The sequence below is a fragment of the Acromyrmex echinatior genome, chromosome 3 (genome assembly GCF_024713525.1).
Source record: "Acromyrmex echinatior isolate Ae372 chromosome 3, ASM2471352v2, whole genome shotgun sequence".
NCBI lineage: Eukaryota > Metazoa > Arthropoda > Insecta > Hymenoptera > Formicidae > Acromyrmex > Acromyrmex echinatior.
Genome location: NC_141854.1, coordinates 12,787,507 through 12,814,204, shown reverse-complemented (window position 1 = coordinate 12,814,204; position 26,698 = coordinate 12,787,507). Strand labels below are relative to the sequence as shown.

Genomic DNA, 26,698 nt, shown 5'->3' with positions numbered 1-26,698 from the left:
TTTTTTTTTTTTTTCAAATCTTGTGAACAATCGTGTTACATGGATTTTTGTGATATCGATCCCGCTTGCGATGTCACCGTACGTCCATTCTACAGGGAGGATGGTAGACAAACTAGAATTTCCGCCCGCGAGGTTCAATTTCGTCCCCCAGAATGAAGGAGAGCGAACGCGGGAAGAGTAAAGGGCGCGTCAGAGATGAGGGTGAGGGCGAAAGGTGGAAAGGCGCGGAAGGGATGGAGGGAGAGGTGGGAAGAGAGAGTTAGAAAGCGAACTCGCTCGAAAGGGAATATCGCGTCGGGGTTGGATGCTAATTAGCATTTTCCAATTAAGGCGCCGAAGGCGCCGGGTTCTCGCGCCCTCCGTCGGGAGATAGAGAATCGTTTCGAGCGAATTATCTTTCGCGTCGACACCGAGAAATCGCGTTATCGTCCTCGTAATTCGCGTCTCAACTGTCTCAATTGTTGACTCGCATGTGAGATTCGCGTGTGAATTTTTGCGGAGACGCACGTAATCCTCTTACATACGCCACAGTCATTTATTGTAAAAAAAGTCATTTTATGTACATTTTATTCAAAATTTGGATAAAAAGTATAAAAATCTCAGATTATACTTATTACACTTCTTTTATAAAAGTCTTTTATATAAGTTCTCTTATATGAATGCTGAAAAACGAAGGATGTAGATTATAGATATATTTTTACAGACAATTTATTCGTTCAAATTGATAATGAAATGCGTCACTGTGCTATGTCTAATTCTTGCGAGTGTTTTTTTTCCAATTATTTGTGACGCAATGATTATTTCTGGCGATTCTGCAAGGAAACGGCGCGATTCGTCGTGCTAGTCATTTAAATTGCAATTAGGATGGAATTACGACTGCGTTCCAGACCGACTTGAGCTTTATCTTCGACTTTGCGCCGCTATTTTCTTCGCGTGCTACTTAATCTTAACGTACGATAAACTATTTGGACCCCTCTTTTTCTCGCCGATTCTTCTTTTTTCTTTCTTCCGGTTGACGGCACACGGGTCGAAGTCAAAGGATCCTACTATACCCAGCTATTTCCGCGTGTCCAATTACTATTCGCCAATTAAAAGTTGGAACGATGTACTGGGCGACTCTATAAAAAGGACTTTCCGTTCTCGGCTCGAGGAAACGACTCGATTATAGGAAAAATGCACATTTCAGAAGAAGCACTGGATTAGAGAGGTTGGGGAGAGAATACGAGAACAAAAGAAGAGATTTTATTATTTATACAATGTTAACAAGCGTTAATGCTTGACACTATACACATAGTAACATAAGTTAAAGGAATTGTTCTTTGAATTTTTATCTTTCTCTAGTTTTAATTTCACTTTCATTTATAAATTAAACGGAAAGTAATTTTGTAGTTGAAAACCAGATTGTTTAGTTGAAAAACAGATTCTTATTTCAAGTTATTATATAGTTTTATTTTTAAATGATAAAGATACAATAAAAACTGCTATGCAAAATATAGCATCAAGGAATTAAAATGTAGTAAAATTATTAAATATACATAAATGAGACAGGTGTGAAATCATGAGAAAAAAAGACGAAAAAGCAATTCGAACGGGAAAGGACAGGCGGAAACAAATGTGAAAGAATCGGTGGTCTCTAAGGATGTCGATGTTCCGTGAAATCCTCGGACTCCCAAAGACTGTGGCGGCGGATCCCATGGAAGTAGACAGAGCCAATTACAATTTTCCAATTAAAACGTCCGTCAAGGAGACGCTACTCTCAACGTCGACAAGAGAAAGCCGTGTCTCCGCCATAAAAAGGAATCGAAGTTCGACCGTTAAAAGTGTTCGTCGATATCAGCGACTTAGTATTAAACGAGACAAGAAGAACTTTGACGAAAATTCTTTACGGCGAATAATACTATTATCCATCCCTCGTATAAAGAGTGAAGTCAGTCAAAATAATAGGAATTAACCTTCTTTGACTGTATTTGTTTAAAAATAATCATATAACATTGTAAAATTAAAATTTACAAGTACTAAGTTCAAAATTCCTAAGTTAAATCTCAGGTATTCTACAGGTATTTTTATTAATAAATTATTGATTAAAAAATAAGCAGACTTCAAATTGAATCCGATTAAAGATTTACATATGAATGAATTAATTTTGATAAGATAAAATTTTCCAATTACATTTCGCTGGTAAATGATCACAATCGTGAGAAACAACAGTTCAGTCTACAGTCCCACAGTTCTGTGCGACATTTTAGGGCATGAAGAGATTTCGGCAATCGGTCAGCATCGCGAACCTAAACGATCATACTGTCGGGTTAATTGCGATTTCCCAATTAAAATGCCAAACAACCACCATAACGCGTTGCAAATGGATGGCTTCAATCGGATTTCCATTATCGCCCTAACGCAGCGATAATTTGCGGCTAAACTCTGGCCGACCATCCAACTCGCCATTATTGTTGCTGACTGTCGTTGAGACCCGAACACCGAGGATGCGCGTGCGAACGACGGACCCATGGAACCCTTGTCGAACTCTCACTATTCTCCTGTCATCCGACTATTACCTTTGTTTACGAAAATCGTCGGCTCGTCAATTTTGTCGTCATCAATTTAATGGATTAGATAATTCGCAATATCTATACAGAAGGCTTGAAATAGGAGAATAAATATCGAAGATTTTCAAGTAAATGGTTGTATGTGAAAGATGTGTATAAACGTTATGATCAATACAAGAGCTTACGTGCATATATATTGAAACTTATTGATATACATATATATATAGTAACGTTTATAGATAGTCTCATAGAGATCATTAAATTTTTTTTAAACGACGTCGACGTTTGCGCTCTCATTATTTAATATAAACCGCGAACCGGTACTATCGACGCGAAGCCTTTTAATTATTATGTGTATAATCTTCGCTGGCTTCTAAAAGGGAAATTCTCTGGACCATAAGCGCAACCTCAAGAGAGAGAGGCAAGTTTGGGATGATTATTAAAAATTCATCTCGAGCAACGCCGATGTAATAATGCATCGTCTTCGTGTAGCGACGGTCTTGCATCTTTGACTTGTGTCAAGAAGCAAGAGAGTGTGTCAAAAGCGAGAAAGGACGAGAAAGGAAGGTGCTTGAATAAATAGGTAAATGTTTGTCGTGAATCCGGAACGCCTTCCAGTAGGAATATAACGCGGTAAAATTGCAGAACTCGATGCAATAAACAGTTTGTAGAAATGTAAATTTTCCAAAAACAGAAGAAGATTAGACGATCAAAATGTTTGATTATGAGTACTTCGTAGTTTTTGTTTTATTAAATTTTATCTTAATTAAATATATAAATTATCTAAAATATTTCAAAATATATTTAGCAATGTGTCTATTTGTAACGTTAACGCAATTACATATAAATAAAATCGTGTCGTTTTTCTTGGCTCTCTCACTGTTACATCGCCGCGGTGGTTGACAATAAGCGACAATGAGTGTCATCCGATTACCAAACGGCGTAAAACAAAGCAATCGGGAATCTGAAACGATCTCGTTATTCTACGTTGATCCCTCGTGCGTTCGTAATCGAGTTTATATCGAGAGCTTCCGCCGAACCGACAGAAGTACGCGATCGTTTGGCTGCAAGCAGCGGGGGATTATCGATTACGTCTGAATCCGCACGGCACGGCGGCACCAAGGCGCATCATCGAAATTGCAAAGCGCTCTTCCATCCATCGACAATAAACGAGAGAAGGAGAGATGGAGGAAGAAGGCACAGACAGTATGCGGCTTCTGCCAGAACGGCAGAATCATCCTCCTTTGGCCTATCACGAGAGAGCCGAGTTCGAGCTGGCCGTTGCACTTATGCCAACGGCAAGGTAGCAATCAAAATATTGCGCAAACGGTATCACGCTGCATGCCGTGCCGGAGCGGCGTTTATTCTAGCATGGCTACATAGTGCGATTGTTGGCTTAGTTAGGCCAGGTGAACACCCGACAGTAACAAGTCTCTCTCTCTCTCTCTCTCTCATTTAAACATTTCCACGAAGATATAACTTATAGATTGGTCTTAATACTGATATTCATCAGTCGTATAGACACATGCTAATTATTATCTAATCATTATACGACTTAATCTAATACGTCAGTAATTTAGCGAATAGGTGATCATTGGAACATTCTTTTTTTTTAATGTATCTTTGGTTTCTGAAAAAATAAAAGTATAATGATTCTGAACCACGTATGTACTGTTTGATTAAATAATAAGATTAGACGGATATCCGAAAGGATGTTCGTCTAATCTTATTATTGCTTGCTTGAACATGTGCACTAAGCCTGACTCTTGCTAAAGTCTAACCAGCAAAGCCGTGTAAACGAGCGCTCGACGATTTCATGAGCCATGTACCGCGTTGCGCAACTCACCATCACTGCATGACGGCGTTGTTTTCTGACCGATGTTTTCTCGCTTCCCCGACTAAATAATGGAATAATTGGAAGTGCGCGTCTCACGATGCACGCGGCGGCAAATAATGGCACATAATGATCACGAAATGGCAAATGCTTCCGTACACGCGAACATCTATCGAAATTACATCGATATTTGAACGCGTGATCATCAGAGAGAAGTATTAATTAAGTAAAAAGTGAATGAAACTAGGATAGCGAAAAATATCCCAGTCATTTATAAGATCATATAGCTGATTATTCGTATTGGTACTCTAAATTAAGCTAAGGTTTTAATCAAGTGGCTTAATTTTCGTAGTTAAATCTTTAGCCAATTAATTAACTGACTTAGGTTGTTAATTATGATAAGTAGATACACAGTATACGCTATTTGGCTGAGCTAAATTCTAGTTTACCATTTCGTTTTGTCTACGATTTTGTCTACTAGTCATCTATCCACCGACGTTATTAAGCAAGACTACAGTTAACTAATTATTCTAACTAATCAGTCGAGTGAACTAGCTAATCTAGAGTAGTAATTCAGTTACCTGGCTACTTTAGCTTTAGCTCAGCTAAGTGAATTAACCAATTACGCAAGTTAATGAACAGCGTTGAGCTCAGGAAAGTTCAGTGAAATTATTAAACGTCGATTAAGCTCCCAATCACGATTGCTCGTACCACTCTGGTTAACTGTACAACCAGTCAAGGAATTGTGCAAAAACATTGTCAAATGTTCCATAGTTTTTGCGTGAAATATCAGCGGTACATCCAATACAGGCAAGAAGTTGCAGCGGAGACGTCTCGCGATTTTACGGTGGTATTACAATCTTGCGAGGCGTAATTTCGGCGAGTCCGGCGTAATTTCCTTGGGCATTTACGAGCTCTCTGGCTGCTTCGACCCCCAAGGGCTCGTCATTCTCGCCCTCCCTCCCTTCCTCTCCTACTATCGTATCCACGCAGCACCTTCTCCTTTCTATTCACCTGGGGATCTCCTTCGAAGCATGGCCCTCCCAGCCTCCGATGTCCCATAAGCGATGGTACTCACAGTCGCCGACATTTACGATCCTAAGTGGGCGATGGTCATACCAAAGTAAGTAAAGTATGACTTCTTCGTCGTTCTTCACTCGCTCGCGCTCCCCGTCTCTTTCTCTCGCTTTTCCATCTTTCTACCGCGCGAATGCAATATTTTTTGTCTATAAACTCGCATCCCCCAAGACGCGCGTTCGCGTCGTTTTTCACGGATATACCACGATATATTCCACGTGCGATTCTTCGGCGAAAACTTACGCGCTCGCAATTCACGACGCATAACTACGTGAGATACTACGTCCCGGAATCGGCGTAAACCTCACCTTCTTCTCTCGCTCGCTTTCTTACAATTAATCCACATTACAAGAATCTTTCTAAATTTTGGAACGGCTTTGACTCACTCGATCACGTGGCCATGTGTGAAAGAAATTGAAAAAATCGTGTTCTTTTATAAATTTATCTTGTAATAAGAACAATTCTATTCAATCGTACGTTTAAGTTCTTAATACTTTCTTGCATTTGCATATTTTTTTAATCAACTGATTATTTTTTTCTTAATAAAAGGTATCTGCATATCAATTATTTATCGATTGCAAGTAAATTCGTGAAACAACTATAATGAATTTGTGGCAAATTATAAATACTTATATCTTTAAATTAATGTAAATATAAAGGAAAACGATTACATTGCTTCATGGAATTATTATTAATTGTTAAGTGATACTATAAAAAAGAAAAACTTACTCTTTCAATTTGTCGTTTCAATTTCGCTCTTTTTATATCGTTACGACAATTGTAGGTCTCGAAAGATCAATCGTTTCCATCGTGACTGACAAAAATGAAAAGAAAGGCTAGTTCACCCTTTCACGCGAACCTTGGTTACAATTTTAGGGGTGCGATCGGCTGATGGTTTGACCAGTTACATTGCCTTTCGTGCGAACCGACCAGTCACCCCTCTGATCGATCTATCTTTTACGAGTATGCGTGTCACAACAGTTCCTTCATGTTGTCCAACGTTTATCGGTCATTCGAAATCGGTTTTTTCTTTTCATGTCTTTTAAACATAACGCGATAATTCACAATTTCATTAAAACAAATTTCCCATATGGCCTATTATCTTTCAGGTAAGTATTAGAATAATTTATATCAGTATATTTATTTTCCGACATATTAATATTATTTACAAGAATTGTTCCATTTTTTTCCGCTCTATTTTTTGCTATTGAGACAAATGTAGGATATACAAAAGAGTTTATTTAAAAATTTATATAACGTTGTTATTTTATCTGAACAAAAATTTCAATGTATATGTGTATGTGTGTATATGTGTGTTACACATATTTTTTTCTTTTTTAAATAGATTTTGAATTTTTACTTTCAATGTTTGACAATTTAGACGGTTCAAAAATGTATTTATTCATTTTTATTAATAAAATCGTTTTTTTTTCGTTGATTTATTTTTTCTACGGGACGTACGAAATTTACTTGAAATACGGAAGAGACGAAGTTAATTGTTCTCGCGAATGTCGTTTTTCGTATTTTATTACATTCGTTGTAGAGCCTACGTGAACGCTTTCCTGTCCCTGTCTCGCTTATATACGCTCTTTACAACGGACACCGCTGCAGGCCCCGCAGTCAGCGGCTAATCTGTGGATTAACGCGCGACACTATAGGAATTTATAGCGCGGAAAGAGAGACAGGAGAGATGGTAATCGCGCGCAATGAAACGCGGTAAAGCGCGCGAAATTCTCGCGTCGAGAGACAGCATAGCGTTTCGCGGCGTGCCGCGCGTACGTTAAAGCGAATTTACGCGATTTTGCCTTTGACGACGATCATGTCTCGGATGAATCATCCGAGGCAGGAAAGAGTCGTGTAAATGATTACCATCGACTCGAAGAAAACTCGGAATATCTCGTTTCATATACACGGGGCAGAGATTACATTTATATAAATCGTGGAATTATTTATAATCAAGTCATTGAAACGTCATCGTGATTTAATATGATACAAATGATTTAGCAGGGTGGGAAGTAACGTTTTAAGTCTAGATCTACAATAGGTGTAGTAAGAAATTGAGACACACACGAATCATATATATAGTTGATTATTTTCTTCACATTCGATCAATTTCTTACGACTTAAGGCTTACTTATTGTAGATTCGAACTTACTTGTAACGTCATTATGTTTACTCGTTAGTTATTTTTTTAGTAGAGATTAGCAATGATAACGCAGTTATTTTTGAATAACGATAACGAATATAATAGTTATTTTTATCGTTACTTTGTACAACGTGTATGGAATGCGTATAAGCGAGTTTTAATAGAGAAGAGAGTGTTATGTTTGATCATATTGCAATTAATCATAACCCACTAGATCTCGTGTTGAATTGGTCAATTAGCGACACAGACAATTGAATGCCTCTCCAAAACAAAACAAAAAAAAATCATCAAAATTCGACGAAAAAGTAAATTGTAATTAATTGTAAACTGTGTACTTTTTGAATAACGATAACGCTAGCGAATTATTTTTTGCAATACGAGTGATGGTAACAAGTTATTTTTTAAAAGTGATTCCAACCCTGCGAATTTAGTATTGCGATAAGTGTTTTGTACGTCATCCAAATTAAATGCAATTTATATTTGCGAAAATGTTTTGATCTGCAGCTGATCGAATAGCTCAATTCCTACATGAATTTCAGCGAGTTTCAGCGAAAACTCGTTGGATGAAATTTCATTGAGGACGACGATCGCTACAAGCGAATCGCATAAATTCGCCATAATACTACTTCCGATCCGTCGTGGAATCGTTCCGATTCTTCGTTGAACGGAATCGACTTTGCGCGCGCACTCGTTTCCTGTTTCTAGCGCAAATATCGCTTTTTGCTTCGTCCAACTTGTTTACGGCAATGGGACGCGGGCTATCTTTCGGATTGCCGTCGGTATTTTTCGTAATTCCCGCGCGGCATGACGCTCGTAAATCGAATTTCGACTGGCACGCGTGAGATATATGCGGTAAACAAAGTCGAGAGCGCCGTGCGCATACGTCCGTCGCTGCCGCCACCGATCGACGAATATTAAAGGGCTTCGACGTTTCGGAATTGGACGCGTCGCTCGACGAATGCCGATGGTATCGACGCCGCCTGATAAATACGCCTTCATTGAGCCGTACATTGATGTTGAAATGAAGCCCTTATCCCTTTACGTTTCACACTGTGACATGAATTTATTGGACATTTTCAAAGCCCATTAACGTAGCAAAAGGTCTTGCAAACTATCGAGAATGTTTTTTACCTTCCTGATACATATTATAAAATAGAGGTTGTCAACATTTTATCTCGTACTGGAAATCCTTCTCGTAATCATAATTTAATAATGATTAAATATCCTTATCTTTTTCAACTATAAAATTGTATAATTAAAAGTCTTCGACGTTTTTTACTTACCTTAGTTACAAAAGCTATAATTTATTTATTAAAAATATTAATTAATACGTAAAATGAAATAAATATTAAATTTTTTTAATCTATTAATAAATTAAGATTAAATTAATGTTATTGATCTTTATGAATTTAACCTAAGTAAACTTCATTTAAATCTTAAAATTCAAAAATTATCTGAAATTTATTGTTTATTTTTCCGCTAAAAGCAACTCGAAGTGTTTTTAATTTTTAATAAAAATGAATTAGCTCCTGATTCTTAATAAATCGATACCCAGTAGAAAATGATCTCAATTGTTACCTTGTCTCATTCTTTGCTTCTCCGTTCAGTTTTACGGCCTTCGATAATTATCTCGATCTGAAGGACTGCGAGGCTAACCAGCATCATCGTCCCGTACCTCGAAGAGCACGTAGAGCGGTTGAAAGGTTAAGTGTAATTTCGAGCGGGTACGAAGCGAGGTGACGACAACGACGACGAGATACAGCGTGGGCTCGTTGAGAGCGGACGAGACCTCGCTGTGGTGTAACGGAGGTCGATGTCCTCGCGGACCTTTCGAAACTGCCGTGGAAGTCGCGCGCGCAGTCTCGTTAATCCTCGTGGCGACTATCCGCGCAAACTTCTCACGCAATTGCATCTCGTATCTTTCCAAGAAAAAAATGAGGACGCCATTTCCCTAGATATGCCTCTGAAGAATCGATAATCGCTCGAGAGAGTATATTGCCGTTGAATCCCGCGAATCCGTGTATTCAACGATTTCCTGGGTAAATTCGACTGCTAGGAGAAACGTGGGAGATTTCGAAATTGCTTTTCCACGAGGTAGCACGTCTATCATTCGATTTTCTCGTAACAGCCCATTCATAGCAGGATTACGGCTCTATCGGTTATTTTGTCGGTAATCACCGTCACGTTTTTACAAGCATGCGAGTGTCGTAATCGGCACTGGTTCACGATCTAATCAGCAAATGAGCGGGGACACACGTGACGTCGAGTGATTATCTCCGTTCAGACTTAGGATGAAACGAAGACCAACATGGTCGACATTCAACGTCGGGTTGTTGCGGTTCTGTCAAAGTTCAGCCGCTGCAGCACCCGGTTCGGTGATTAAACGTTCGAGTTTTCCAGCGGTTTCAACTGAAATATCTGGTAATGGTCGCGCACTCGTACTTGCGGTAGCAACCATTACCGTAATTATCGCGCGCTTTTAATTTTCCTGCTGCGCATTTGTCGCCTCTCTGCAGAAGCAAAGTGGACACTTAATTAGGCGCAAACTAATCGGAAGGCGTATGAATTTGCATTCATCTGGACGCAACGAGTTTTCTTTGTACACACATTTTGCATTTTTGCTAATATATGAACATATTTTCTAATACATAAAATATTTTTTTTATTATATTATACACGTAGTATCTTTTTTATTTATAAATTATAAAGCAAATTATCCTGTGATTTTAGTGAGCTCTTGTATACTGCGAATTTTTTCTATGCTGTATTATACAAAACTAGCTCGACACAAAAAGAGAAGGCTTTCAAATACATTTCTTTCTGACTCTTTTCTACTGTGATGCAATAAAATAACATTAGCCAATCAACATTAGCGAATTTCTGATAAAAGAAAATATTAGTCCCAGCAAACAAACTGTTATTTTGACATTAAAGGAAAAAAAATTTGACGTCAAAATGACAATAAATATAACATCAATTTGTTTGCTAATGTCTTTGTATTTCTATCATTATCGAGGAAATGAGACATTCTTCTTCTCGATTACTCCAGTATATTCACTGTGTGATTGCACTTAAAATGAATTTAACGTAGATATTACCTGTCACGTATGTATCTTTCTCGCTTACTCCATGCTAAACTTAATAGCTCATGAAAATCTCTTAGAATTTCAGTTTGGCGCCAGTATAGGTGGGATTTTAAGCTCGCCATGTTTTCGTCGCGCATAACTTGAATGATGGCAAACGTAATTTGGGCGCGGTTCGCGCGTTCGTCGAAAATTGGTTTTATCGAATATTGGCTTCGCACGAAAAATATTACATTCCGTTACGTTAGAGAGGTAGCGACGTTTTTCATGGCCCGAAAGTTTGCGATGACGTTTCGGACGACGCGACGCGACGCGACGCGACGCGGCAGCGCATCGGCGTTCAACACAGCGTGCTGTTTGCCTGCTCTGTCTGTCCCGTCGGTGGCTGCTGCTTTGTTTGACGTAAACGTGCAAGCATGTCGCATATGGCAGGTCGGGAAAAACAGCCGTGTTGTCGAGAAACGGGACATTCGCGCGTACAAAGAACTGCATATCCTAGAGATTAAATATCCAACGTCGCGTCGCTTGTGCAATTCGTTTTCTACTGGCTGCTTCATACAGTCGCTAAAATGTCCAGTAACATTTAACCGTCGACACTCGGTACTTACCACTCGGTATTACTGCATTGATTAACTTTGTGTACTATCCGGTCATGTGAAAGATATCCGATTATATCCTCAGAATATTGATGACGTAAGATGATGGAAACTAGGGAGAGAAAACAGCGTTCCGTAGCGGTTACAAACAAATTCGATGCACATGGCATTAATACGTTAATATATAACTCTTTATGTGAGACATCAATATATAAAATATATTTTAATATTTTGAGTATATGCAATTGATGTAAAATATTATTACATACTGTAATAACTGGTATAATATTGACAATGATATAAAATGTTCTAGCAGTCAAATAACGATAAATGCGAAAGATAAATATAGAAGTGTAAATTATTTCTCTTTCTAACAAATATTTTATATCTTTCCCGCAATTTTTGCGCTAATTACCTTTTTCAAACAGACTCAATTTTCTGCTCTAGAGACGATTAAAAGCTAAAACATTTCGATATAAATTGAGAAATATATATCGTATCAATGCATGTGCATTAAATCGTATTTTTTGCGAGACGTTGTTTATTATCTGTATCTTTTATTGCGCTGAATGCATCCAATTTAATTCTGTTAATTAAATCGGCTGTATATATTGTTTATTATAAAAGAAAACTGTTACATTTATAATTATTTTGTATACCAGATTAATTATTTTTAGAGTTTTATTAGCATGAAAAATAATAATAAAATTTATTAGTGTAAGAATTAATTCTAGTCAAAGAAAAAAATTTAAAAAAGCGCGCGTGGAGAAAGAATTATATCACATCCAACGCAGCAGTGGGAGAAGAGGGGTGACTTTTAGCCCAGGTTACTCTCTCTCCTCTGATGTACTACTCGCCTTTTAAGATCCTGTCACACCATAGGATCACCCGAGATTATTATGACCGTCACGTGCACCGTGAGGCTTTTGTCGGTCCTCGTCGTTACGACGAGCAGCCGCGATTTTTCCGGCTTACGTCGGTACGCGCTATGAACTTGAGAGCCTTAAGAAGCTTGGAGCTGTCCTGATATATTCGCAACGCTCGATTCCGACCAGACATTTCTCTTTTCCTTCTCGCAGTTCGGGCCGATTCGACACTGAATATGAGACCAATCGTGCCCGAATTGTAGCACCTGTTGTTCTTCCAATAGTACAACGGAATGTACCATGTTCTAATTTTTAATACATATGAATAATTGAAAAATAATAGCGTGCATAAAGTGCATGATATATGTACAAATATAAAACTTATAGATATTTAATTCTTTAGCTATTTCATAACAATCCAGAAAAGATGTAAAAATCTCTTTTATATATGTTTTTAAAAAAAGATTACAGCATCTCTTGTGTAAAATAAATTTTTACACGCCAGACAGCGTTATTAAAATTTATTTAATTTAACATGGAATTAGCGTGCACATTTTTGACACAGAATTACGTAATGTCTGTTTAATACTCTTTTGGTCGTAAATAAAAGTATTTCGATTGCAGAGGATATTGCTGTTTTGATAAATTGTATCATCATTTAAGGGACAAATTTTAAATTTATCATTACAATGAAATTTAATCTGATAAATTTTTTTATCCAATATATGCGGAATTGATAAAATTGTAAAATAATCCCAGAAAAAAAAACTCTATTTTGTTTCATAACAAATTGTTTCATAACGATCCCGATATTTATACTGAATGATGTGAAAGACCATTTGATGTGAAAGACCTGTGAAAAAGTTTCACTGATCTTGCGCATGACAAGGATTTCTTGCCCGTGTACATCGAGCGCCAGGGGGAAACGAGCTCTCTCCTTCCAACCTGACAGATTTTATCGCGGGAAAAACCACCTCGGTAGTTCCGGCAATCTCGTATGATTCGAATTTCGTGTTTTCCCTAGCTGGAAATGCGAGATCGACGGTAAAAAATATCGGAGCGGCTGGCCCGGAAGCTTCAGGAAACCAATCGTGCGCGATACGCGCCTGTAAACCTATATGCCAATTTCACGGAGCTGCCGCTCCGAAGAATGGCGTTGGGAAAATTGTGGGAGCCCTCTTTTCACCGAAAGTCGTACGATTTCCGGTCGATCATGATGTATTGGGTTATTCGTCGTTCTTTTCACGTCGCGAATTTCGATCTTTCTATCATCGATTGGGCACGTGTGATAAGAAAAATAGAATTTTTATTATTATACTAATATCACAAATATTAATGGAACAATTGTAATGAAGATTGACGATATTGTAGTTGTTAATTAAATAGACAATTATTAATACCTAAATTTATACGCTGATTACATTAACGAGCACTTTTTCATTTTTAATATATGAATTTTTACTGAACAGTTGTCTCAGGTAAATGTAATTACCAGAAAATATTACATGAAATGACGTTAACGAGATAATGTAATATTGAGACGTTCATATCAAAGAATAATAATGTAGATAATTATATTTCAAACATTATATATATTATTAATAAAATAAGAAACTTAAGAAATTGAGAAAGAGACAATGTGCTTTTCTAATTCTATCATATTTCATATTTATCGAAGACAAATCCAAGATAAATCACAAAAACGCAACGTTTTAATAGACTAGAGAGAATAACTAATCGAGATTTAACATTTTCGGTGACACGACGGTGTAAATAACTCAGAATATCCGAAACGAGGATTGCGCATATAACTCTGTCCCGCGGGGGACGAAATTTTCAGTGAGCTTCCGGTTGTGGTCGCGCGGTCCGTCGTCTTGTAATTAGCGTTGTCGAAGTTGTCGAAGGTGATGCTCGAACTGTTGAGACCCCGGAAACACCCGGGTGTATCGCACGTAGAATCGATATCTCGGTTATCCCCAGTATCCCCCACGCTCTCGTTCCATCCCTCTATTTCTCTCTCTTCTTATTCTCTGCTGACATATATTTCTCATTCTTATGCATCCATGACACGTTCATGCTCTACATTCTCATTTTTCTTTATACTGTGCAAATAGTTCCTTATGGCCTTATACGGACAGTAGTTTGTTAACTTATTCGATTTTAAGCTTTTAACTCTCTCCATGCAATCATATTTTTATTCCTTCTGTTTACATTTTCAGTCTTTTTAGTCCGACCTAAGTTAGTTTTGCTCTAAAAATGTTGTTAAAAAATGTGAAACAATTCAGAATTTTCAACATCTCTATTACATTACCAATTAACTCAAATGTTAAAAGCTTTATTTAATGAAATTCGTGAAAATGTAAGTATATTGAAAATATTAATATATTGAAATTTGAGTAAAAATAAGGAAAAAAATTAAGAGTAAAATTTTGCTTGTGCCAAAAAAGAGCTAGCAGACCTAAGATTACAGATGGAGAGTTAGATACATGTATCAGTTGATGTTCTCGCTTTGTGTACATTATTATTTATATTATACATGTATTGTACATGTAATATACATTGTATTGTTCTGGTGTATTAAATTGACGTGCTATTCATTTCTAATCTTTTTTAATATAACGTTTTCATTATATCGTACTATTAATTCATCTACTGCAGCTATTTCCTTTATATTCCATTTTCCAGCATATAAATATATTTTCATTAGCATTCAAGGGTCGGTCTCTTGCTTTATGATAAAAATAAGCCTTCTTCTATTCTTCTTCGCCTTTCTCATTCTGTTTTCCTCAGGTGTGTGCATGCGCATTTACAAATGGTAACATGTGTGCTCGATGTTGTGCACTCTATGTGGTGGTTTAACGGGCAGATGTACGCTGATTAGAAACTCACAGAGGAAGCCCGCTTTTACGAGCGATATAACGACCTTCCAAACCCTCTCTTTCCACCCTCTCTCTTTCTTTCTCTATCACTCTTTTTCTATCCCTTTTGTCTCTCTTTCTCTCGGTCCGAAGTATCGACTTTTGTCGGCTCGAGACACTCGGCTCGACTCACAGCCATATTTTTGACCGAAAATGGGCCAAACCCCTAACGTCGCGGACAATTATGCGAACGTTAGAGAACCGTAAAACGTGCAATGAAAGCTCCGCCGTCTTATTTCGCTTTTATAAAGCGCTCCCGACCGGCACTACACGATAATTGATCTTTATTACGTTTTATGCAAAACTCGAGACCTAAAGACAAGGGCGCGGTTCATTCGATCACGAGAGAAAAAGCGAAGACACCGCGAACAGTAGAAGTGTAAGCTCGCAATGATTACGAGTATTCGCAATGATTACGTATTTTCCTCGTTTATGAATTATCCGAGATAATTCGATCGAATTGTACGCTATGGAAATACGCTCGAGTAGCTTTTACGGAGAAAGTAACCGACGCTGCAATAACCGTACTTTCCTTTTTATTTTCAATGAGTATTAGCATTATCGAAAGTGTTCGTAGTTTAGAAAGGTAGTTCAATTTCTTTCAATTTTTGGAATTTTGAAAGTAAAAGTTGGGAAAGTATCACAAAACTTGGGAACTTCTTTTATAATATCGTTGACCTGTATCCTTAACATTTATCGTCACGATAAACTAGAAATAATACTATTACGTTAAAAATACGTACATTACTGACTATACGATCGAATTACTTTATGTCAGTTCCATATTATATAACGCACGTATCAAAAATTATATCTCTAATCATCTATGTATGAACTAACTCGTACTATTTAATAGATTTTTATAGTTACATTAATTAATCGATATTTTCTAAAGTAATTTTTTCCTACGTTAAACAGATTTCTCGGTACAGATTTCAGAAGGATATCTGAACATATCTTACATTTCCCTTCTTATCTTTTGTATGAATGTACAATACGAGTATGTTTTTACGTATCTCTTTACGCATTTATTTTCCATGAAGAGAAACATGAAAGAGAATATAAATCTGTAGAACGTGTAATTGTCCTTCGGACAATTACAATTGTTTTCTTCGCTAATTAATTACCTTACTGAACTTATCGCACTTCGAGATCTCTGCGTGATGATATTATCCCCGCGCTTGTAACGGACAGGGCAACAAACACACGGGCGATATTCGCCGCTTGTCATCTCGCGTTAATGATCGACTCTGGTCCAGGTAACGTCCGCGCCTGCGACGACGAGGATGAGAGGTTTCCTCTCACTAACCACTTTAGCTCGTAATCTCGTAAACCGACCGCACGTTCAGGCTATGTCGAAGGCTGCGACCCAACGGCGCCGCGGCGTGAACTATCGCGCCCCAAGCAACCCGAGGAAGTTGCGAGTCGCTAACTAGAAATTGATTTTGTGCCCACCCCTCGCTCGATTTTGCGTCGCACCCCTCCAAAAATTACGGGCTTTACTACCGCCGTAACAGGCGCTCTCATGCCCCGTTATTAGACCATGCACTATCGAGAGTTTTACCAAACTCCTGTCTACTCTCTCAAAGAGTAGAACTCTCCGGTATGACTGTCTACCAGGAGTCACGGTAAAGTTTATATTTACGAAATAAAGCCGAAAGTTGTGCTCAAAGCATACATAAATTTACAGAAATTGATATTTTATCGCAAAAATATTAGGTATATTTTTGCGGATACTTTTCGAGAGCTATTTTCGAGTTTACCAACTATCAAACATTCGTTCTCATCATCTATCGATCATATCGTTTATCTATCATATACTCATACATAACGTCTTGAAGTCTTTATGAGAAATTGTGAATTATTCATATGTGGTATTATGAAACTAAACTTTCTAATAATATTCTTTGAAGAAAAATATTAAAAATAATGTAAAATTGATATGTAGATTTCACTAAAGATTTATTCTTAAGTTTACGTCTTATTATTGACATCCAGATGTTCATTTTATAGCAAAATCCTGTTGAATATAAAACTTATGTAAACAATTATTTGTTTGATTATGGAATTGTATACATCTAATAATTTCATTGGATTTATCAGGAATTGCACTGAACATTTCAATATTGCTTTATGAAAAATAAAACTCTGGATACCTAATACTTATCATATTTATTCTAAGATTATGCGAAAAGTTGTACCATTATATATTTAGGTACTGTACACCCAAACCGTACAACCAAACAGCAAATCATTCTTTCACCGTACCATTGAATCGTCGTGCTATTGATATTTATTTTCGAAGAATAAAATTTCAAGCGTGCCATCGGCTTTATTTGCATCCGTTTTCGCAAGAGCAGGGATCGAACCGGTGATCACTGGGCGACGATAAGCTGGCGTTGGGGGGTTTGGAGATAAAATCGTATCGAATTTCTCACTATGCTTTTACACGCTTTATTGCGCTGTATCGTGTTCTATACAGCGGTGTGGGAATCTCGTAATTAGAAAACGATCTGAAATTGGTTAGCACGACCGATGAAGACAGCTTGATTTAACTCCTGACACCCGAAATGCAAATTATATCACGTGGTTCAGATAGATATTGTTGTATCTATATTGCTGATTTGTCTACCGTTATATTATGTATAAACTTTGATCGTTTATTTTGTCATTAAACTGTTTGTAATAAAGTCTAAAAAATAAGAAAAATCAGTATTTTATCTTATAAAAAAATTGTTTTATGATAAATTATTCACACTAGAAAAACAGTGAAGAAAAAATTCAGTTGCATTAATTGAAATTTTGGTTGAAAATAGACAAATCGGAGTTTTCTCGTTGAATCTATTATAATTCTAGTTGAGGTAATCAGAATTCTGATTAACATGATCAGAATCTTTTTGTCCGTTTATTTTCAACCAGAAATTTTTCTCAGCATGTGCGGTATTATGAAACTAAGCTTTCTCTAATTTAAGAATATTCATTGAAAAAAAATCAAAAATAGTATAAAAATAGTAAAATTTATATGTGGATTTTACTGGAGACTTATTTTTAAGTTTGTCTAATTAACATTAATAATTAAATATCTATATTTATACTCACGATGAATTTTGCTTATCGATTCGAGTCGTAACTTATCACTCCATTCATATTTTTGTTCATTTATGATGCATAATCTGAAAATTAGGAAGATTAGAGGGAGAAAAGAGTGAACTCTAGTGAATTATATTCTGTGTAAATATACCACGATGTAATATCGAGCGGTGGCCACTCATTATACCGCATCGAGCACTTCCCGTTAGTGAGACCTCCTGTCAATAATTTCACTTATTTTTCTCTTACACGGAAGCCTGGTAAAAGGCGGAAGTCCATTTTCCGTGCCATGATCGCTTACTGCTGCGTACGCCATGACGAAATTCGCAACCGGCGGTACGATCGCTTTGAAACATGCGACGCATCGAACGGTATTTCGCAAAGACGACCAGCACGTTATTCCAGTCCAAGCTCTCTGGGCGACCGCACCACCAGTCTTACGGTTTTCGCTGTCGCCATCGTGTTGAAACAACGTACGCATGCGAACGTGAATATATCACACGCACACGATTGTGCCTCCTGTTTTCGTCGTTAAAGCACGCTGACATGACGCCATTGTAATCGATGTCCGCGGCGAAGTTTCTTCCCGTTGGCCGCAGAAATTAATTTCGAACGTCGTCGACGTCAGCAACATCACGGCGAATCGATTTCAAGTATCACCACTAAGTTCAAAATAGCAGCATTAGACTTGTCCTGCACACTAATTCGAAATTCAATCTTATCGTCTTATTTAGACCGTTTCGCAGTTCGTGAATAAGAGAATAGAAAATAAAGGATTTTTTTGTTACGGTCTATAAAATGGAGCTAAGATTAAATCATTCAGCTTTTCTTCGATAATTTGTCCACGTTCCACTTATTTAAGTTAGGAAATGAGTATTAATGTATATATTTATGCGCAATGAATTATAATAGATATTTTCGAAATTGTGGAATTTTTATATTATTTGCTTTAATTCTAAATTCAGCAATGTATCTTTATATTTTTTATTGAGAGAGAGAGAGAGAGAGAGAGAGAGAGAGAGAGAGAGAGAGAGAGAGAGAGAGAGAGAGAGAAATTGTGTATTTCAACTTCTCAGAACTTTTTATTACAAGCATAAATTTTATTTGAAGTTTCTCATAGTTTATTATTTTTTCTGATATAATTTCAAAATTACTTCTCTCTGATTTTGCTGAGTTTGGACTTAATTACATTAAGATAAATAGATATATAGATTACGTATTCTTTCATCAGCATTTGTTGACAAGCAAGCGACAAATATACGCGTTTCACGCATGGAATGTCTATACTGTGAAAATAACTAGTTACGCATTTCATCAAACTTGGAGAACAACAGTCTACTCTTCGATCTAAACCTTGCACCTTGTAAAACCTCAAACCATGATGACATCGTATCAAAGGCATAACCAGCCTGCGCATCATCCGGATGATAATCCACAGCGCATATGGGGTGTCTCGGGCGTCTTATACTTTCTTCCAGATTGGAATTTTATTGTACTTTTTTTAGTGACAATTTTTTCAGACGCCACTTACTTTTCATAAAACTTATTTCGTAAACATTTCGATTGCTGCGTGATCGATGACGTAGCATTTTATAACTAGATTTGTTTGCTATGAATTAAAATTTCATCGTTTATTTGTAAAATAAAGCTTAATTTTTGGAAAATGATTATGTCGCTGATAATTATTCGTAACTTGCGAATTGCGAATCTCGAAGAGAAATCCCTTCGGAATCAAAGAATATTCAAGACGAATCCACGGCGATAATAGTTCCGGGACACGCTGTATATACGTGCGTATTACGTCGACGAGCACCTCGACAAAGGAGCCTCTCGAGCGTAAAGCGTGTCAGAGCGGTTGGGCTTGACATGCGAACATGATCCAAGAGAGCGAAACGCAGAGAAACGCACGCACGTGTGCGGGGGAGGAGGGTGGCAACCGGGCAGGATGGTCGAGTGACGAGAACGGGACGCGGGTGCATCGATTTAGGGGGAGGAAGGGAGTCGATAAGGGGTTGGGGGGCAGGTATGTGTAGCGGAGCAGATTTATTGGATTCAGGGGGGCTGCAAATCCGACAGGATCAGCGTAACCAAAGAGCGGTGCCTACTAGAGACTCGGGCTGAAGAGCGAAGGGGAAAGGGTGGTAGATAGGAGGACGGAGGAAGAGGGGACGTAAAACACGAGGATCGCAGATGAAAAAGGTTGCGTCCGTGAGAGCACCGTTCGTTTGACAGCCCTAAACAGGAGTGTACCATAGGAACGGAAATGGGAATTGAAGGAATATGCTAAATGTCTTTAAGTTGAACGAAAACATGACACGCAAATTTAAATCTGTATAAGTGCTTTATACAAATCTAATTTAATTTCTCATACATTTACTTTTTTTGTAAGATAAAATACAAAATAAACAGAAAATTCCGTCATATCTTTACCAACAAGATGAACTATTTTTTCGATAATAATTGATAATTGGTCGACTGATATATATTTAATAATTTTATTGTTGTATTTAAATTAAAATATGATAATACAATTGAGAAAAAATATTTAGAGATATTGGAATTTCTTTGATGTTTTATATTAAAAACAGCGAGCTAATTTTGATTTGTACAAGTTAGATTTTTTTATAAGCCTGATTGAAAATTCATTTAAAGGAGTAAAATTAAAAGAATATAAATTAAAAAGAAATAATGATAGCTGTGGACTATTATAATGTATACAAAAAAGACGTCTACTTTTTTAATATAAATGTTGTTTTCAAGCAGCAATGTTTAGAGATATCCTCAACAAATACTATGGAAAATTATGTTATTTTCCATCCAGATCGCGGTTCTGCATCTTTAAAATATGTTTCATTTCTGAAGTTGTCGAGTCATATTATTTCGAGTTAACTTATTCAAATACTTTCCTCTGTTGTTTTCATGTTGCTTCTGCATCGAAAATTCGAAACTTGGTATTCTTACAAACTGTTCTTCTTGCGAATTAAATTAATCATTCAACATGAAATTCCTGCCTCGCTTTCCCAGATGTTTAGCCCAACCCCAAATGACCACCTCTAACATTTCGTTCAACTAACCGTATTATCAACGTCAAAGAAGGTCCCATGATATCGAGGTCCGAGGGGAGATCAACTGCAACATTACATTGGCAGAGGGTTGTTTTTTCATACTGAAAGGAATTATCACGCACAATGCTCCACCCTGTCTATCATTCTGAAAACACTCGTACTGTATCTGAACTGTCACTGAAGTTAGGATTGGGGAAAGAATTCTGTAGGAAAGAGAAAAAAAGAAAAAGAGAAGGAGGATGTCCACAGTCGTCCCTGAGGAGATCTTGTTCGACGTTGTAGTACATCGACCTTCGACCTAATTTCGATCCGATCGAGCAGGACATTCTCGTTGCACATTTTCGTCTTGAATCGGTGAGGAAAGTTCAAAGAATTATATGAAATTCTATAATGTCGATGATAATGCCATCGAGCAGTAATAATAAATACGTTCGTGTCTGAAATTATTAAAAATTTTTTTCACGTAATCTTGCATAGAAATTAATGACAAAGGCAACGCACTGTAGCAATTTGCGAATGTAAAGGATAAAGATAAGTATAAAAAACAGAATAAAAATATGAAAAAGATGAGATTATTGATAGCTAAATTTGCATATCGCTGATATATCGATGTTATCTATATTGGGGATGTGAGACTTTTACATATGCGCCTCGTACGCTCCTGGGGGTGCGAGTTGACTGAATAATCTCCTGCCGCGCCCTATTCCCAGACTCGTATTTACACAGTGACCCAAAACAATCGTTGCCTCTTCTACAGATTCTTTGACCAATTTGTACTCGATTTTTCCTCAATGGAAATTTGAACAAATACTTGTTGAATCATAACCGATTTGGCAACAAGCAGATAATTAGGTAAATATTGTTCTTTAATTAATTTTAAATGTATTTTTCTTTAACTAAATTTTAAAACTATATATCTATAGTTTTAAATTCTTGAGCCATTTAACTTTTGCCATCTTTAAGTTAAATGCGAATTAAAATAGAATATGTTGAAAAAAATATCGTCTGATAAATTCTTTATCGAACAAAAGTAGACCTAGAATCGACTGAAAAATTTACAAAAGAGATGACAATAGTTCTGATACACTCGGTACAGATGGCCAATCCAAGCACACTAAATTCTCGTCTCATCATTTGCGAGTGTATAGATTTGCGTAGCTCATGTTGCGTGCAGCAGTTGTGCCTTCTGGCACCGCATTGTGCGTGCACCATGCGTAAATTTGCATAAATGTGAGCACGAAAGCGACATTGTTGGATGTTTTAGAAAACATATACACGCTTGAAAATTTATTATTATACTATCTCTTCACTAATGAGGATATGTTTATTTATAAGCGTTTTAACGTGAAAATTATTATCTGCGGTTCACAATTAGTTGATAAATCATGCGAGAAATTAAAAATAAACTGCATTTTTGATATAAAATTGGTAGAATTTAAGAGATTTTGCGGTTTTTATTTATGAGAAATATAAATGTTAGAATTTTATGGTTATGTAATGAAATTTATGTGTAGGTTATAATAATTATTCCAATATTAATAATACAATGCGTTTTGCAGTATAATTATAATATAGTCACATTTATCATAAATTATACATCATACGATATATAATTATAATTAACTAATGTATTTGTTATATTTTTACATAGAATCACTGATAATGTTACATCTTCTTCATTAGATATATATACACATAATATTTAAACAAAATACACATAATGTTTCAATAATTAATATTGAAAGATTTCAAACACATACGTGAAATATATCTATCAAATATATATTGTCTACGAATTCAAAATGTTACACACACACACACACACACACACACACACACACACACAGAGCGAGAGAAGAATTTCTGGTTGAAAATGGATGAATAAAAAAAAAGAGATTCTGACAATATAAATAAAAATCCTATTTATCTCAACTAGAATTATAACAGATTCAACCAGAAAATTCTGATTGGTTCATTTCCAATCAGAATTCCAAAATTAATGCTACCAGACTTTTTGTCCGGTGCAAAAGTGTAAGACTGATTATGCTTTTTACTGTTAATTAGAGTGCTATATTTCTAGCTAAATTGAAATCTAATAGTTAAAAAATAATTTTAGAAATTATATTTTTAGCTGCTAGTTTTACTAAAAAAAAAATTTAATTTATAGAATTGTATTTTTTTAATTGCTAGTTTTCTAATTCGTTAGAAGCACGCAAGTTACCAAAAAATCATCGTGTAAATCAAGTATAACAATTCTCTTTTGCAAGAGTTGTTCAAGAATATAAAAAGACTCCATTATCGCAGTTAAACATCCGATACGTATTTTCCCTAAAGTATGCTAGCGGATTTAAGAATATTTTTCGCATCAGAGGCCGGAATACGAGTTTTCTCGTCGATATTCGGGGCTCGCGCGCAATACATCGGGAATCCATTTCGTGAGCGGCTGGTTCGTATATTGTATCGCGATCCGTGTGACATTGCGCCCACGCGTGCCACGCGCGTGTGTACGCACGCACGCACGCACGTGCGTAGCGCAGGCGCACGGGAACCGGGTCTGGCCAGTGAGATTTACGCAAATCTCTGCTGTATCTATGCGCGTTCTTTCCACCGCTTGAAGCATATGTGCCCGACAGGATGTTGTTCGCGATTTCACGGTCGTAACAATGAACACGCCCCCGCACGTTCGTTTTCTCAAGATGAAGAGAACGATATTTATGGACCCTCGCGATTCCTGTTCCCGTACGGCGAAAGTGGATCGTGTTGTAACCCGACCTGATTTTCGTTTATCGGGATTCCATCCTGGGATTCCATCCATCGAGATTCCTTGCATGGGCAAGATGCAAATGAGACGATAATAAGTAATAGAATCAATTAAATTCTTTCCTGATTATACGAGATCTGCCAATAGACATTTATATTTTAATGCTTGATTTCCCACACATCATTGATCGATTATAATTCGTTATTGTCTCTAATATAATCACATGTTAATTAATATATATTAATAGTACATTTAATCATGATAAGCACTTCTATTGGAATCTTTTTGTGTCATTACTCCTCTCATATCAGTTGTATAATAGTATAGTAACATATTTGATATAAATATTTAATATATCATAAATGATGTATCATTAATCATTGTGATGAAATGTCACGCCTAACTTCAGAATAGAGAACACTGTGTATCCAACAGTACCTAATACTAACAACAGTACCTAATACTAACAACAGCGATATACCTTCGTCTGCATGATTTGAAAGAATTGATAGTCGGCGAGAGTCAGCAGAAAGTTATAGGAAGCGGGAGATTTCGATATATTCCTATTAACCTTTCGTGATCTTGCGTATATGATATATATACATGGCATGTTTAATTTTTTTTTTATGTAGAACCGACAGCTTAACCTTAATGCGTCTTGAAATTCATATGCTTTTCGCCAATATTGAACAGCCACTTCTCAGCAATAACGATAGCTGACGGTAAAATGTGTAAACATGTGTTTCGCAATTGATATGCTTATTAAGTTCATTTTTATTTAATTATCACGGATAATAATTTATTACAGTAGGTACTTAGTTGCATCTAGAAAATATCGCACTTTCGTAAGAAAAGTGACACAAGTCGAAATTTTTCTATTTTTGTGTTATATATTGACTATATTTTAAATACATCGACTTTTAATCGGGAAAAGTGATACAAATTAAATTAAAGTATGAAATAGAAAAGAATTGAAAACGGAAAAAATAATACAATAAAAAATGGAGGTATAAGTTTTTAGGAATCTAAGTAACGTAACAAAATTAAATCTACATTACATCTATAGAAACTTGAAACAAACAATTTGTGATTAGTTCTAGTTAATTTAACTTTAATACTATCAAAAATAAAATACACAATTTTCTTTGCTCTCTGAACAATCTTATATTTTTTACTTGTGTCACTTTGCTTACAAATATGATGTATATAAATGCTATTAAAAAATATTTAAAAAATATTAGGGAATATGATGTATATAAATGGTATTAAAAAATATTTAAAAAATATTAAAAGTATATTATATATGGTTCCGTAGAGAAATAAATCGTAGGATTTGTACTGTTATGCTTGTACAACAAATTTGTCAAACGTAGGAGTTGGCTGTTGACTGGGGAACTTCTGAAGACCCCGGATATTCCCTACTCGACAGTTGATTGGCATCTCTAATAACAAGTGTATACATTTAGTAATATTATAATATAAGATTATAATATTGGAAGGAATACACATGTAGGAATATAACTGTAATATAGAAAAAGATTTAATTATATTATAATTGAAAATTTTCTTACAAACATAATCAAAATATTCTGACTCAAGAATTTTTTAAAAAGTAAAATTGCCAAAAGAGAAAGGCTACAAGTCAACGCTAGCTGTTAATTGTTAATAACTAATCTATTTTTAATATCCAATCAATATACAAACATTTAATATACAAACATTTCAATCTTCATCAGGTAAAGCATTCTCAATGTAAAGCATAAAAATCAGACAATTGAAAATAAAAATAAATTTCTTATAAAAGATTTTTTGCCTATCGAATCGATTTTCTTTTTAATGAATATTATGAATGCGAATTTCTATTAGAAAATTTATTCAACATATACTGTATCGATTTATTTATAAATTGTTTTCGTTTTTATTAAATGTTGAATTTTTTAAAATAACCGCAGGGTTTTGCTAGCTCCAGTCATTATACCATTTCCGTATTACCAGTGGACCACACGAGAAATCCGCAATGTACCATCGATAGCGCACGTTTGTCCCGAACATATTGAAGTCAATGTCCGGAGTCTGATGCATTCTACCTCTACGGTTGAAGAGACTAAATACACTTACGGGATTATTCGTCGACATATTAACGACGTACTATCGCGCTAGTCGGCTCAAAATTCACCTCACGAACGTCCAAGTTATCTCGAAGGACGTCGCTTCTCAAGGCTTGTTTCCGTATTCTGACATTCTAGTTGTAACTAGAGTATCATTAATTTAGCCAACAGACTAACTCGCATGCTGTATCTCATACTAAAGACATTTATTTGGAGCAACAACTTGCACAGCTTTACAATATATATAGTGATGAAAAAATGGAATTACTTATTTACAATATTTAACAAAAAAGGGGATAGGGAGAGGAGAGAGAGGGGAGAGAGAGAGAGAGAGAGAGAGAAAATGGCAAACAGTACTGTGTATTTTCTAATAGAAAGTTGTATAATATAATATAAAATAAATTTATATATATACAAAATAAATTTATATTATGGATGAATAAACTGGAAACTTTTCTCGCACCTTAGTTTATACTTTAGAAGTAAAAGATTGATTCTTTGTATTAAAATATTTTAGCTTATTTAAAATCTGCTGATGGTTCATAGTAATGGTTGAAATTTCCACGAAACCACAGAAACGCTCCTGGATTATATTTTACAGTAAACAT

The 26,698-nt window shown here is 36.1% G+C and overlaps 1 protein-coding gene and 1 long non-coding RNA gene across 4 annotated transcripts in view; one reads left to right on the top strand and one right to left on the bottom strand.

Moving 5' to 3' along the window:
- PlexA (plexin A) overlaps positions 1-26,698 on the top strand; it is a 271,478-nt gene that overhangs the window by 133,534 nt on the left and 111,246 nt on the right. The window lies entirely within an intron of this gene.
- Positions 1-26,698, bottom strand: part of LOC147910259 (uncharacterized) — a 55,194-nt gene that overhangs the window by 5,686 nt on the left and 22,810 nt on the right. The window contains exon 2 of the long non-coding RNA XR_015544341.1: positions 1-26,698. This exon is cut by the window's left edge and continues 5,686 nt beyond it; it is cut by the window's right edge and continues 14,974 nt beyond it. This is a non-coding gene — a long non-coding RNA (uncharacterized LOC147910259).